This window comes from Cricetulus griseus (genome assembly GCF_003668045.3).
Source record: "Cricetulus griseus strain 17A/GY chromosome 1 unlocalized genomic scaffold, alternate assembly CriGri-PICRH-1.0 chr1_1, whole genome shotgun sequence".
Classification (NCBI taxonomy): domain Eukaryota; kingdom Metazoa; phylum Chordata; class Mammalia; order Rodentia; family Cricetidae; genus Cricetulus; species Cricetulus griseus.
The window spans coordinates 236,990,472-237,005,408 of NW_023276807.1; the positions used below are offsets into that span (position 1 = coordinate 236,990,472).

The following is a 14,937-nucleotide window of genomic DNA, read 5'->3' on the forward strand; positions in this document are numbered from 1 at the left end:
TTCTGCCTGATAAAATCTAGTTTAAGGGTGAATTTAATTTGTTTCTCAGGTCCTGAAACATAATTGATGAAAATACATCGAGCAAAGGTGGAATTATCTGTTTATAAGGTGTTTCTGTTTCAAAGAACAAAATAACAAAATTTCTAAAAGCTGTTTTCAATTATTGTGAAGAGTAACAGTGTTCATGTAAAATTTAACTTCAGATTCCCTAGACTTACAACACTAGTTTATAAGAGCAGTCACTCTCCCATAGTACAGTGAATGTTATTTTTATCTAAGGATAAAATGAAAGCTCATTTTTATTTGTTTAATATATGAACACAATTATTGTTGTGAAAGCTATATGAGATATTACCTTCTGAGACAAGTGCAAGAAAGGTAGTACATCGCCTTTCTTTTGTACTCTTTATTGTCTATCATAACTGATTTTATGTGTCACTGGTCACCATCATTTGTACATGCCAAGAAGAGCCCAGGTGTAGAACAAGTGCTACAGGATAAAAGTGAAGCAAAAAACACTATGCAAGAGCTGCAGAGAATGAAATGGAAGATGTAGGGGAAGCTGTAGCCATGCCTACTTAGGGGCTGGCTACAGGTGTGCCTGTCCACGCTTGTGAGGGTGTGGTCAGAGTGACGTAGTGTGACTGCGTTTGCTCTTTTGGTTTCACTTTGCTTCCTGCTGTACAGACTGCTGCCACACTGGCTGGCTAGGTCGCTCTGTAAGTAAGGCTTTTCCCTATTAAATACCCTTATATTTCTACCTGACTCCGTATTGGTAACTTCCCAATATTGGAAGATTGTGCAGGGAAGGTCAGGTTTACTATGAATGAGGAAAGAAATTAGTACTGAGGAAAGCAATCTGAGTAGGAGAATCACAGGGTCGAAGATTTAGAAAACAGGTATGATTGTTTGAAGAAATTGATGATTCATTTAAGCAATTTTTAAACTTTTGCAACTTCTTTGCTTTTGTGGCATCTCTATTATCTTGTACCAATCTCTACAATCCTAATTTTAAAGAAATTTTCAAACTAATTTGATTATGTTTAACAAAAGAGATAAGTTTTTTTGTCAAATGGTTAGTAGCTTTTCAATAGTGACTCAAAACAAGCCATTATTTAGGCATTTGAGTTCAGTGTTTTGGAAAGATTCAAAAAGTGGTATCTATGTATTGAGACTTGGTACACCAAGATGGCTCAATGGATAAAGGGACTCTGTTGATAGGCTTTGATGGCCTGCTGTTAAATACCTAGTACCCACATAGTAAAAGGAGAATACTGGAATCTACAGTTATCCTATGATCTCCACACATTAATCCCCTAGTCCCACCCCATCTCCAAATGCCAAAATGTGATAAAGTATTATAAGAAAAAATTGAGGACTTTTCACTGTTACATGCACTAAGATGATGTTGGCATGCAAGAGTATAAATTGATCACTTGTGATCATTTTAGTCTGCTCCAAATGAACAAGGGTGGGATTTCTTGAACACCTGTCCTCTCCATGATAGGATATGGTCTTGCTTATGTTTCTAAGAGTCTTGTGGATGCTCTATCAACCACTATAAATTAATATGTGCAGCTCTTCTGCTGCATCCACATGATATTATTTCCTCATAGTCTTCAATAGCCTTTGACTCTTATGCTTCTTCTTCCTCCTCTCCCTGAGTGATCCCTGAATCTTTACAGGGGGCAATGAGTCATATATATTTCACTTACGGTTAAGTAGCCTATTTTTTCTGCATCTTCGACAGTTGTGGGCATCTTTGTTAATCACTACCTACTGCAAATAGACAAAGGTTAAGAGAAGCAATGAACTATGGAATAGCAATCAGTTATTAAAAGTCTATTTTATATGAAGATAATTTAGCAGTAAAATAATAGTAGGTTTTTACCTGTGACCTATGAACTGCTAATCATAGGTTCTTGGATGGATAATGGTACTAACTGTGGATTTCATTTTAGAGTAGGACTTAAAAATGGTTAATTACTCCTGTTGTTCAAAGCTTTATTGCACTCCTGAGCATAACTTCCCAGGCTACTCATTATTCCTCCTTGTAGTTTTTGGGCTTTTGCCTGCATATATTTATGTGCACCACTTGGGTGCATTGTACCCACAGAACAGAAGAGAACATCTAAATTGCTGTGAGTGGAGTTATAAATTCTGGATGGGTACAAGGAATAAAAGCTTGGTACTCTGGAAGGGCAACCAGTACTCTTAAATATTGAGAAAACTCTTCAGGCTTGATACAGATTTAAACAAATGAAAACGAAGAAAACTATCATCCACATAGAAAAAGTACTTTTTAGATTTTTTTAGCTTTTGAAATTAAAATAAATGTCATCTTTTATCCCTTTCATTTCCTCAATCCAACCACTTATATCTCTTCCCCAGCTCCCCTCTCTCAATATTATGGCCTCATTTCATTAATTATTTATCTACATAAATACACACACATACCTAAATATATAAACTAAATATGTAAAACATCATCGTCTGATGAAACTGTAGATAACAATTGACCCCGTGGCTACCTAACTTAAACTCACATCTGCAACACAGGAGTCAAGAAACATCATAGAATAGAAGCCAGAAGGTTGTAAGAACAAGAGGAACAGGAAATCTGATGTGAAATTGTGTCTATCAGAAATTTCAGAGAAGCAAAACCCATGAAGTCTCATGAACATGGCCATTTAAATAAATGATGAATAAGACAATAGCAATAGATATGGTCACATTTAACATGGATGGCTCCCAGGATCTGAATGCTATACAAATAAATAAGGTCTATCTAAAGTAAAAGTAATAGTAATAACATTCACCAGGAAAGAGTCCCCCAGTTGCATATTCAATACCATGTTGTCAGCTCAGAAGTCACATACATACAAATACAGGATGCACAAGCAAAAATTTGTTTTTATTGAATGGTTTAATAACATACATTATTCTTTTCAGGAGCAGAGAAATTTAAGCCCCTATATTCTTTGCATATTATTTTTAAAATACATAATAAAATAACAATTTAAATTCTATTCTATAACATATCTAGTTATTTATTTAGTTTACATATTCTTTGTATCAAATACATGTCTTAGTGCTATGTGTAGAAATCTATAGACATTCTTTCATACTTATGATCAAATACTGATTGCACTATTTGGTTCTTCATTGATTCCATAAAGATAAGTTTTCTACAAATGCCAAATATTTATTTCCACACTGAATCAATTGATATATAAACTGGCTGAACAAAGATCCACTGAGATTTTATTCCATCTCATTCTGTTGTACTCTAATTTTTATAAAAATAATTCAAGGAAATAATAAATTTCTTTAATAACATGCACTTTGTTGTACCCAAGATGATCAATAACTTTGCATTAACTCAGGAAAATTTTATGACTTTTAAGACATTGAATATTTATGTCTTGCCAAGAGACTATTTTGTGGTATTTCTTCATTCCTTATCTCAGGAAAACACTGATTTGATTTTATGACTCATTTCATTAAGGAAAGTTGTTTCAGAAATTTAATAAAACTAATTATATAATTATAGAATAGTATTATAGCTTAAATATTAATTTATATATCTGTAGCTAGCTTGCAAAATTAAGCCCTTAAAATATTTCCATTTGGTATGTATATATAGGTCAGTTTGTTCTCTTAATTTATGGGTATTTGAATGTTTTTAATTCAGGACTATTAAGACTACAGCCCTCTTCAGGTTTTTGTTTACATATGTTTTCATTTATCTTGCTTAAATATTTATGAATGCAATTGCTGTAGCATATGGTAAATGTATATTTACAGTTATAAGAAACCATCAAATTGGTTGTACAAATTTATATTTATGCCAGGAATGTTGTAGTGCTCTAACTGATTTGAAGTTCCCTAAACCTCTGGTTTTGTTCATATTTTTAAGATTAACCATTCTGATGACCATGTAATGGTATATAATATGATTTAAATATACATCTACACAACTCATATGAAAATGACACTGCTCATTTTCCTAAGCATATTAGCCATATGCATATATCTCTGTGTGTATGAGCATAGGTATGGATGAGTATACATATTTGCTATGTATAAGCATGTTAAATTACTCTCTTCCAATTAAGTGTTCATATTCTCTGGTTTAATAACTTTTGTTTTATTTGTTCTTATTTTCATATGACTTTGTGTATATTCTTTTAATGTGTATGCACTGAGGTGAGTCATGGATATCAAGTACTATTGGAGCACTCATGACTGTGAACTGTTTTTCATATGGTTTCTTGGGAATTTAACTAAGGCTCTTCTGAGTCAGAATTCCTACTCAGGAAGCCTAACTAAACTTGTTTTATAGTTTACAAGCAATATTTTATTATAAATTAATTCTAATTTTAAAATTCAATCTCATTAATTATATTCTTCACTAAGTAGCTATTTTACTTTTATGCATAAGTATGCTAATGTGAATTAATTATTTTATAATTAGATACATAAATGTGTATATGTCAATCCTAAATACATAACTTTGTTTTTATATCTGCTATTCTTTAGGAGATGTTATTTTCCTTTATAAAGGATATATAAAGATCGCAGTTATAATTTAAGAGTTTAGATTTATTGAGAAAATTGGAGCAAATATTTTTAATATAATTAAGTAAATAAGCTCATCACAAATAATATTGATAATTTTTCAAGTACTCAAAAAATCTGAGCTTCATACACTGAATGTCAATTCACTTGTTTATAATTATTAAATGACACATAAATGCCTCTGGATAGTAATAGAATGCAACTTGATTCCAATGGAATATATCTAAAAGTCACAGAATTAAGGGGGTGAATCCAGACTATTGTAGACAAAGGTCTGGAAAAGTGCACCCAAATCCAGAAAGAATAAGAGAGTTGTTTGTTTGTTTGTTTAACACAGGTTTTCTCTGTGGAACTTCAGTTGTGCTAGAACTTGCTCTGGAAACTAGTCTTGTCTTGAACTCATAGATATCCTCCAGCCTCTGTCTCCTAACTCCCAATGCCGGGATTTAAAGGCATGTCCCAACATTGCCTAGCTAGAGGTTTTAATGAATGGATATATGTTATTTCCTTAAGATTGGAAAATGATAGCTAAAACGCAGAAGCAGATTTACTTGATTACTCTGTTACTCTGGACCTCGTCCAGTAGCACATTAATGGGTATATTAAATGCTCAATTTAGAAGCAACTTTATTTACTTTCTGTTTTCTGATCTTGCCTTAATTTCCCCCATTATTTAAGAGTATATTATTTTTATTTTTTGAAGCTGTTAAATGTTCTCATACAAATGCTGTTAGTTTAAAAAGACTTTACATATAATATTATTCAAATAAAAGTACTCCTCAAATTTTCAGGTAATGATTACTAGCTTGAGCTTGCATATACTAATATCTCTAAAATTATAAAGCATCCTTAAGTGATACACAATTGTTTATAAAAATATTCTAATATTACTGTTCTTATAATATACACAGTATTTCTACAATCACAATAGTTATAAACATTATATTGAATTTGGATACATTTAGCCTCTTTTCCCATCTTCCTCATTCTCTTAAAGTACAAAATAGAGAATTCTATTTGGCAAGGTGTGATTCACTAACTGGTGTTCAATGAAACAAAATAAACTTTGTTGGCTACAGAGTATGCATTAATTTTTAATACATGAGATCCTTTTATATGGCATGGAGGGAGACTAATATTACACTTTGAATATACATTCCAAATGAACTTATAATGTTCATAGATGCCTTTTATCTGCTAAATCATAAAACAAAACATCACCCTTAGCTAACTTATGCACAATACACGTTTCATATTTTTTTAATGCAGACATGTTTGTTATATTTAAAAGTTTATGTGTTTTCATGGCAAGTGCACAAGACACCAGTCAAAATGTGTGCCCCAAGTGATCCAGCCTTTCAGAGTGATTCTGTTGCATTTTTCTCAGTGTTCTGCATCCAGAACATCTTCAAGGTTGTTGTGTGAGAGGTTCCAGCCTCACAGTCTACTCCAGTTATGACTTCAGATAAGCCTTGCACTTTCCCATTGAACAGAGACTGGACAACAAATATTACAGGTAACTCTCCTAGGACTTAACAATTATACCAATTTTGCCAGGATCAACTAAAGATGACATTGTCTATAGATAACAGGAAGCAGGATAGAGAACATGACACCCACATTTGCAACAGGTGGGTTAGGTGGCTTTTGGTCATTTGATGTGTTATGGATATTTGTTATCACTTAATAAAGTTGATTACAAGTTTTTATTGGTCCTGGTCAGGAAAAAAGCTAAACAAAGTAATTAGAGTCAAGGATCTCTTTCTGAAGGAAAAAAAGAGAGATATAGTATACAAATGATGAGATTAAACGGTAGATTGTTGAGTCTACTTTTAAATAAGAGTCTTGACACATTTACATTGGTATTCCTGATTACTGACAACTATTCCAATTCTGGTTATCATCCATATAGAAATAAAATTAAAAGGCTTCACAAAAAGATTCTGATAATATAATACTTACAGGAAAAATAATAAAAAGCATTGCTTAACTTTCCATAGAGTATAAACAACTGTTTTTCTGAAGTAATTTTCTTTACTTTTATAAATTAAATAATATAAATCAAACCAAAATTATGTTGTGAAATTTAGTTATATGTAGTTAACTATGTAGACCATTAAACAGATGAATACATGAAATTGGTGTTTTAAATTTCAAATTCATATGTATTTTATAAAAGCTAAGTATTATATTGGGGTCTATAGTATCCAAACATGCAGGGGCTGGTAGGATAACCAGTTGAAATACAGAGGAAAAGTGACACTGATGTGCTCTTCCCAAATATATGTATGTACAGCACTACTATTCCACTAAAGACTCAGGGATCAAAGCAGAAGAGGTAGGGAAAGATGGAAAGAGTTGGGAGACCATGGAAGCTGCTGAGATTTTATTATATAGAAATGACAAAGAAGCTTCAACAAAGATACCCCAACAATACAGCAGCCTCAACAGAACCTGAACATATTCAACACTAATAGGTATGCTAAAACAGAAGTGGGTAAGTTTTATGTAGCCCAAACATAAACAAAGAAGTAGCAGAAACTAAGGAAAGCTGAGAGAGTAAGAAATAATACTTCCCAGGATCAACCCCCTTAATTGGTTAGCCGCTAGCAAATGATCATCAATGAAATCAAATACAAGCAACAATAAATTGACTCATTCAGCTTTATTTATATATTAAGGCATATGTGTCTGTATTCAAATACATACATACATGCATGCATGCGTGTATACATACATACATACACAAACACACTCATATAGATAGTAAAAGATCATAAATTTTAGAAGGAGTAATAAGAATAGTGAGTAGATGAGAGGGGCTGTAGGGAGGAAAGGTAAGGAAGAAACTAATGTAATTATATTTTATATTTATAATTAAGAGTAAATAGTGGCAAGAAACAAAATATAATGGTACAATAATCCATTTGAATATTTTGGCTTTCTGAAATCATATTTGAGAAAGACAATGTTTTATGCAAAAATAAATTTCGATTAAGATAAAAAAGAACTCTCTTGAAATTTTAAGGATACCAAAGTAATTTAAATAAAATATACTTGTGCAATTACCTCAAAAACTACATCCACAGTCATCTAAGCCACTGATAAATAATATAAGAAAAGTGATAGAAGAGTGTCATTAAGAATTCTTGAATTATGTAAAAAGTAATGAAAGACAGTGATCAAAAAAAATAGCAAGGTTATCAGCTTGCTTGTTTAGCAAAATAATTTAAGTAACATTTGCTTTTTCAAAAAATTGATTAAAAAGTAATACTTGAATCAAAAATGGTTGTTGCACATAGATTATTAGAATTAAACATTAATAGTTGTTTTTAGAAGAATTAGCAAATATATTCATGGAGCTTGCTACTTTGACTCTACCAATAAAGCTTTCTCTAAATTTCTGATTTCAATTGCCTCTCTTGTAGGACTATAGGGTTTGCAGATTCATGGATTATTCAGAATGCAGTGTTCTGAAGCTTTCTGACTTGAGTTTTTAGAAATTTAGTAAGTATGCAGACATGTAGATAAAAAACTAATAATTCCCTGGGCATTGGTGGCGCACACCTTTAATCCCAGCACTTGGGAGGCAGAGGCAGGTGGATCACTGTGAGTTCGAGGCCAGCCTGGTCTCTAGAATGAGTGGCAGGATAGGTTCTAAAGCTACACAGAGAAACCCTGTCTCAAAAAACAAATAAACAAAGAAAAACTAATAATTCAAAGACAATTTCTATCACTGCTTCATAACTTCCTGGACATAAGTATGTTGCAGGCCACAAAATGAATGGGTGCTTGGTAAGCACCTGTTAAATATGTCATGCACAGGTCCATGCAGATATTCCAGAGATGTATACATAACTTGATTGTCAATAAGTCATGAATTTTAATTTATTTTGAAAGTAAATTTTGGATGATAAAATTAATTTTAAAATGGGATAGTACACAATGTAGAATAAATGAAAGTCTTGATTTGTTTTCTTAATTATCCATATTGATGGGATTTTGTTGCTATTTTGTTGACTTAAGATTCCAGTGACCATTCAAAATAAGATATTAGAGACAAGATCTGAAAAAAATTACAGGTGTTCTTGATTAAATCTCTTTAACTCGGTGTATTAAAATTAAATTATAGGTTGAGGAAATTTCTAGGGACAAAGTTTTTCTAAAATGACAGATTTTAGAGTTGACAATTAGGAAAAACTTTGTTTACTTGAGGAATCCCTACATAAGTGTGCTGTATTAATAGGATTTCTAACTTCCTTCTGTCTCCCACTTCTCCCTTGTGCCCCAGTTAACTCTTCTTATAACCCATGGCTTCTTCATTTATTAATATAATATGTGTATTTGTGCATTTGTGCAACATACTCAGAAATTTACTGTCATCCTTATTTAGGTGATTTTAGGGTTGACTACTTAGAATTGAGATTTCATCTCAGAAAAACAAAACAAAAACTACAACAAAAAGAAAAGAGAACACAAAACGCCAATTCCCCTCCTTCATTGACTGCTTCTAACTCTTCCTCTGAAGGAGTACCCTTGCTTCTTATTACTTTTTAGTTCTATATACTGAAAGGTATTTTAATATAGTGATTATTATTAAGTAAAATTTTTTAAAAGAATTATCACAGGAGTTTAATGTTAGATTGTTATGATAAATCTTTCTGCCAAAAGCTGCCTGAGCCCCAGCGCAACGTGTGAGCTTTACGCCAGCTGCCACCTGAGTTAGGGCCCAAATGAATACACAAAACTTGTATTAGGTTCAAAGCTGCTTGGCCAATGACCAGCATTCCTCATCTGTTAGCTCAGTCTTAACTATCATAAACCTATATATTTTATAAGATTTATCTTATTGGACGCCTTATTGGCATCCCTCCTTGCTGGTGGATCACATCGTACTGCTGGAGCAGGAGCGGAGGGAAAAAGTGGTATGTTTCCTCTTTCTCCTTCTTTAAATATGAGGCTCCTTACTATGTCACTTCCTGCCTGGATCACCACTTCTCTACTATATTTCCCAGAATCCTCTTTGACTCCTAGTCCTGCCTAACTTTCCGTTCCATTGGCCAAACAAAACTTTATTAAACAATCAATAAGATAAACATACACAGAAGTACTTCCCTCATCATCTCCTCTTTTCTATCTAAAATAAAAGGATAACTTATCTTTTATAATAACTGAACAAACTATAAACTTAAATATCTATCTTCAACTCTATCAAGGACCACAGAAGGAAAATATATAAACTCTAGAATTGACAGGACATCTTGCAACCTGGACAGTCAGCCAAAGTTCCTCTGTAATGTTGGGGCATCCATCTTCAGCCCATAGACCACAGTGTGTCTAGCATACTTCTCCATTTTAACAAGAACCCTTCAGTGCTGTCTTGTTTTGTAAGTTCAGCGGTCACTTTCTTGTGGGTTCTGCATTAGATTAATTAAAACTAAAACAATATATTTTAGTAAAGTTAATTGCTTTTATTATAAATCTAGGTAAGTGCATTCATAATCATTGACTAATTTTTATAGTGTAATGGTTAAGGTATCAAAATTCATAGACATTGTACTGTGAACTAATATAAAATAAATTCACACTATCCTATGTGAAATAGAAATTGTGCAGAGAAAACTACCTTTTTATACAAATTATAATAATTGATAATAACTGCTATAGAAGTCAAAACATGCTAAGAAATAATGGAAGATCTATACAGAGGTTGGTTAGATAAATTTAAATTACGTCTGTAGAGATGCCTACTCGGGAAACAATGTACTAAACTCCATGAAATTTAAATAATAGGAACTAAACCAATTATGTATTCTAGCATTTTTATGTTGTGATAAGTAAATCCTTGAACTTTTGTGTGAGAGAACAGCATATAAGAATATACTGATCAAAACAATGGAGATCTTGGGAAATAGCAATTAAGGAACCTGCTGGAATTTCCATAACCAAGCACCCAAATGTTTAAAAAAGAAACAGGGAGCTTGACACCCATGAACATCCACGACAACACAACTAAGTCTGGGGCTTAGGTAGTGTATAGACACACATTGGGATGCAAGTATTGAGAAAACTGATCCAGGAACTTAAGCAGATCTAAACAAATTCTTAGGCTACACATAGAATAAATAACACAAGTCAAAAACTATGGGAAAAAAGAGATTTAAATAGAACCTCTAGCCAATCACTCCTAGAAAGGGAGTCATGTTGACTCAGGAACAATTCTTAAGAAACCAGGCATAAGAATAAAACTAAACTGGATTTCTATTACTAATTTTGATGATTGCATGCAAATCCGTAACTGCATTTATAGTGGCTAAGAAGATCTTTAATTTATGAGTTCAATTTATATATGAGGAGAAAAACTATTTGTTTTGAGTCAGGATAGCAGGATCCACATCACACACCTTTTCAAATAAATATACCACCCATTTCATAGGAAGAGGGACATTCTTGAAACCTTTTGATATTGAATTACTTTCTAGTGGAAAACAGACAAAACAAAACCAACAACAAAACAAAGTAAAAGAATGATTTTCAGGTATATCAGCAGCTGAATATGCAAGCTTCATGTCCAACTGAGTTTGCAGAAGAAAAAAAAATACAGCTAAGACACTAAACTAAAGTAAACAGAGAAGTAATTAAGAAAACAAAAGCAAAAGATAGAAATAAGAATCCTGTAAGGTAGTGTCATGCTCAAGATTGCTATCCTATATTATTAAAACATGGTTGTTAAGCAAAATCTTTGGCCTCTAAGCTGACAAACACTTCAGGAATGTGCAATCCATGGGAAGAAAAGGAAGAGAGAGAGGACACAGAAACTAACTTTAAAGAAGTTCAGAGAGTTGACTTAGGTTTTTATTTTCAGACCACTTAGTTTGAATATGCTTGAAGAGCAAAGGACATGATATTTTGTAACTTAAAGGAAGACATGAGACAATATTTATCGATCACTGAGTACCTGTGGCTACAAGATAACTGAAAGGAATAATTCGATAACCGGTCTCAGGCATTAGTCTGTGAAAGACAGAAAAATTAGTGAATGTGAAGGGGGAACAATATTCTATGTTCCTGTAACACTTCATCTATATTTGATGTCCTAGAAAGTTATTTCCTTGTCAATTAGTTGGTCATTTAATTTTTTTCTCTTCTTTCATATATAAGAATTACTCTCTTACTCTCCAGGGACACACAAAAACATTCAACACAAAGGACAAAAAGCATGTGGAGGAGCTGTGCAAAAATCATATAAAACATCATTAAACTTGAGGTACAATTCAGTTTTTCAAAATATTTAAGATTTGATTAATTAAAATGTGTGATATTATGTATGCCTCTGTACCTAATAAAACAGCTCAGAATACAATAGTGAGGTGCTGACTCCCATTTGCATATGCAACACTCTTCAACTGACACAGAAAAAAGATGGAACTTTCAGGAAAGCCTGGGCTGCATTCAGGTTGAGCACCAACTCTGATTGCAGTAGAGACCTTGAATAATGTAACCGTTTCTAAGGAAAAGCCATGAATAAAGAACAATCAGTCTCCATTACCCCTAACAGCAAGGAGAAGACCTGGGACATGCAGGGCTAGGACAGGACCCACCTGAGCCAGCCTCCACAGAAGCCAAGTTAGGGGCCTGGGACTTAACCAGGACTGCCCCAAAATGGAAAACTGTAGCATTGACCAGCTCCTTACAAGCTCCAGACAATTAGAAAGTAACAAGATTGCCACTTGCTTCAGCCAATCATAACTAAAATGACCTAACTTCTTAGGCACTCTCCTCAGTAAGGCTTAAAAGAGGCCTTCATCTTCTTCTCAGTTTGGTCAGTCCCAGCATGTTGGTCTAATAATAATAATAAAAAAAGACTCTTTGCTTTTGAATTGAATATGATCCTTTGGTGGTCTTTGGGAGTCACTTTCTTTAACGAAAAATTTAAGTCCTTCTTTATATTGAATGTAAACATGACATTTGTAGTATTTAATTTTGACAAACATCTAATCTACTTAAACTATTTGATTTAAAGCACAACAGAAAATCAGAAAAAAAAATGTTGTGAAAAATAATTGATATAACAAAGTTATAAAAAGATGACAGCAAAGTAAAAAAAAAATCAAAAGAAAAATACCTAAAACCCCAGTAATTACAAAAAAAGAAGAATTGAAAAAGAAGTAAAGAGAAAAAAAATCATTTAAAAAGTGTATGTAGTATGTTTAAATAGAGGTAATCATAAAATAATACAGTAAAATAAAAATGGTAAATCTTTCTCCATGCATACATGTCCCAAATGATTCCCCAGAAACCAGATACTATTATGGGAATTATTATTTTTTAAATCTGCAGTCATCCTTTTACAAGTTATTTCTAGACATTTAGTTTTCAGTTAACTTGGTATTAATTTACATTAAGCTAACATATTATATTCTAGAATATCCCACATTTAATAAATTTCTTGGTGTTTTGGAGATACTGGGGAGTCCTCGTTGAGCCTCCATGGGACTGAGCTAGGAATTCTGTATGTGGGAGACACTTGTGTAGCTTGGTCTAAGAGGCCCCTGACAGTAGGGCCAGGATCTATCCCCTGTGCATGAGCTGGCTTGTGGGAGCTCAGTCCCTATAAGGAGTTGCCATGCTCAGCCTTAATGCAGCCAGGAGGTCCTTGGTGCTGTCCCAAATTATTGAGCCAGGCTTTGTTGACTCCTCAATGTAGTCTTTACAATTTAGAAGCAGTGAATGAAGGATGGGATTCGATGAAACAAGAGAGGCCAGAAGAGGGTAACGGAGAATGGTGATTGGAATGTAATGAAATTAAATTAAATAAATGACAGGAAAAAATCAAATAGTTAAATCAAGTATATTAGTTTTTTGTCAAAATTAAATAATGCAAATGTCTTGTGTGTATATTCCATATAAACAAAGAGTTAAAAATTTTGGTTAAATACAATGATAATTTTACCAGTAAATATTTAGAAAACTTGACAAAGTGATCTCAATGTCTATAATCAAATATATTCAGTATAGATCCATAATATTCATAATATTGACATAAATATTGAATCTAAAGAAGACTAAATTACTAGAAAATTGTATAAAAAATTACAGCTCTATTTCTGAAAAAAATGCCATGATGAAGCTAGAGCCACTCAACACAATAGATTATTTTTGACTCAAATCTTTTTATAAGCTATTATAATTTAACTTTATATTAATATAGGTAAAGAAGATTAAAGAACATATTATGTTTGGTATTATGCTGATGACATAAAACATTTAGCTTAACAGAACATATAAACCTCTCTTCAATTTCTACTTAATAGTTTGAATTTAATATAATGTTTCTATAGTTTTAGAAAAGTAAATAACAAACTTGAATAAATTCTCCTTCCATGGTTTATATTACATTCTTCAAAACACTCACTAAGCAACTTCCTATTTTAATTAAAATATTATAAAATATTATTTCACTGAATATGTCTTTAAATAATGCAAACATAATGATTGTCATTTGAGATGAATAATATAGATCATAAATAACTCAATATTTGATATTGGAAAGTCATTAGCTAATATTCTATATGAGTACATAAAACTGAAAAAGTATATTATCAAAACTAATCATGTAGAATGACATGATTTTTTAATATGTACTTACATTAAATACATGAATCTTTTCATTTCATTTTTTTCCATATATGTTTATGTATTTACTTGCCATGAAATGCAAGTGGAGCTCAGAGAACAATTATCTGAAGTCAGTTGTCTTTTCCAAAATATTAGAGCCAGAGATTGAACTTGGGTCATTAGGCCTAGCAACTAAGTGCCTTTGCATACTGATCCATTTCATTTCGAATTCTGTTAGTTAACTGAGTATTATTTCGCAAAATATTCTATCTAAAACTCTACATGTTTCACCAACATGACAGCCAAAACAAGTGCTTAACATAGGCATTAGCAATAAACATGCAAATGTGGATAGGAGTGGCACAGGAGTCAAAAGTCATCAATGCTACACAAAGACTCTAAAGATAATTATTTATTCCACATGCAAATATATTCATATATGTAAATATGTTCATGTATATGTATGAGATTTATTACAATGGCTGACACTATTCAACTGTTCCAACAATGAGTGTCTACTGACAGAAAGTTCAAGAATCTACTAGTTGTTGATTCCACAAGGCTGGATATCATAGAAGGTCTTCAGTACGTACCAGTGAATGAATGAACTTGTAAGCAAGAGTGCTCTGGCAAGCATGCAAGAGACACGAGCTTTGGTCTTCCCCATCCAATATAATCTTTGCTAAAAGAAGTGTTCCCCAGATTTTAGGTGTCATTTCCAATTCAAAGAACCCAATT

General features: G+C 32.5%; 1 long non-coding RNA gene across 1 annotated transcript in view; it reads left to right on the forward strand.

The window, feature by feature from the left end:
• The first annotated feature begins 684 nt into the window (after positions 1 to 684).
• The window catches only part of LOC113833276, an 83,556-nt gene continuing 69,303 nt past the window's right edge, over positions 685 to 14,937 (forward strand). The window contains exons 1-2 of the long non-coding RNA XR_003480896.2: positions 685 to 719; positions 11,764 to 11,848. This is a non-coding gene — a long non-coding RNA (uncharacterized LOC113833276). The remainder of the gene's footprint in view (positions 720 to 11,763; positions 11,849 to 14,937) is intronic.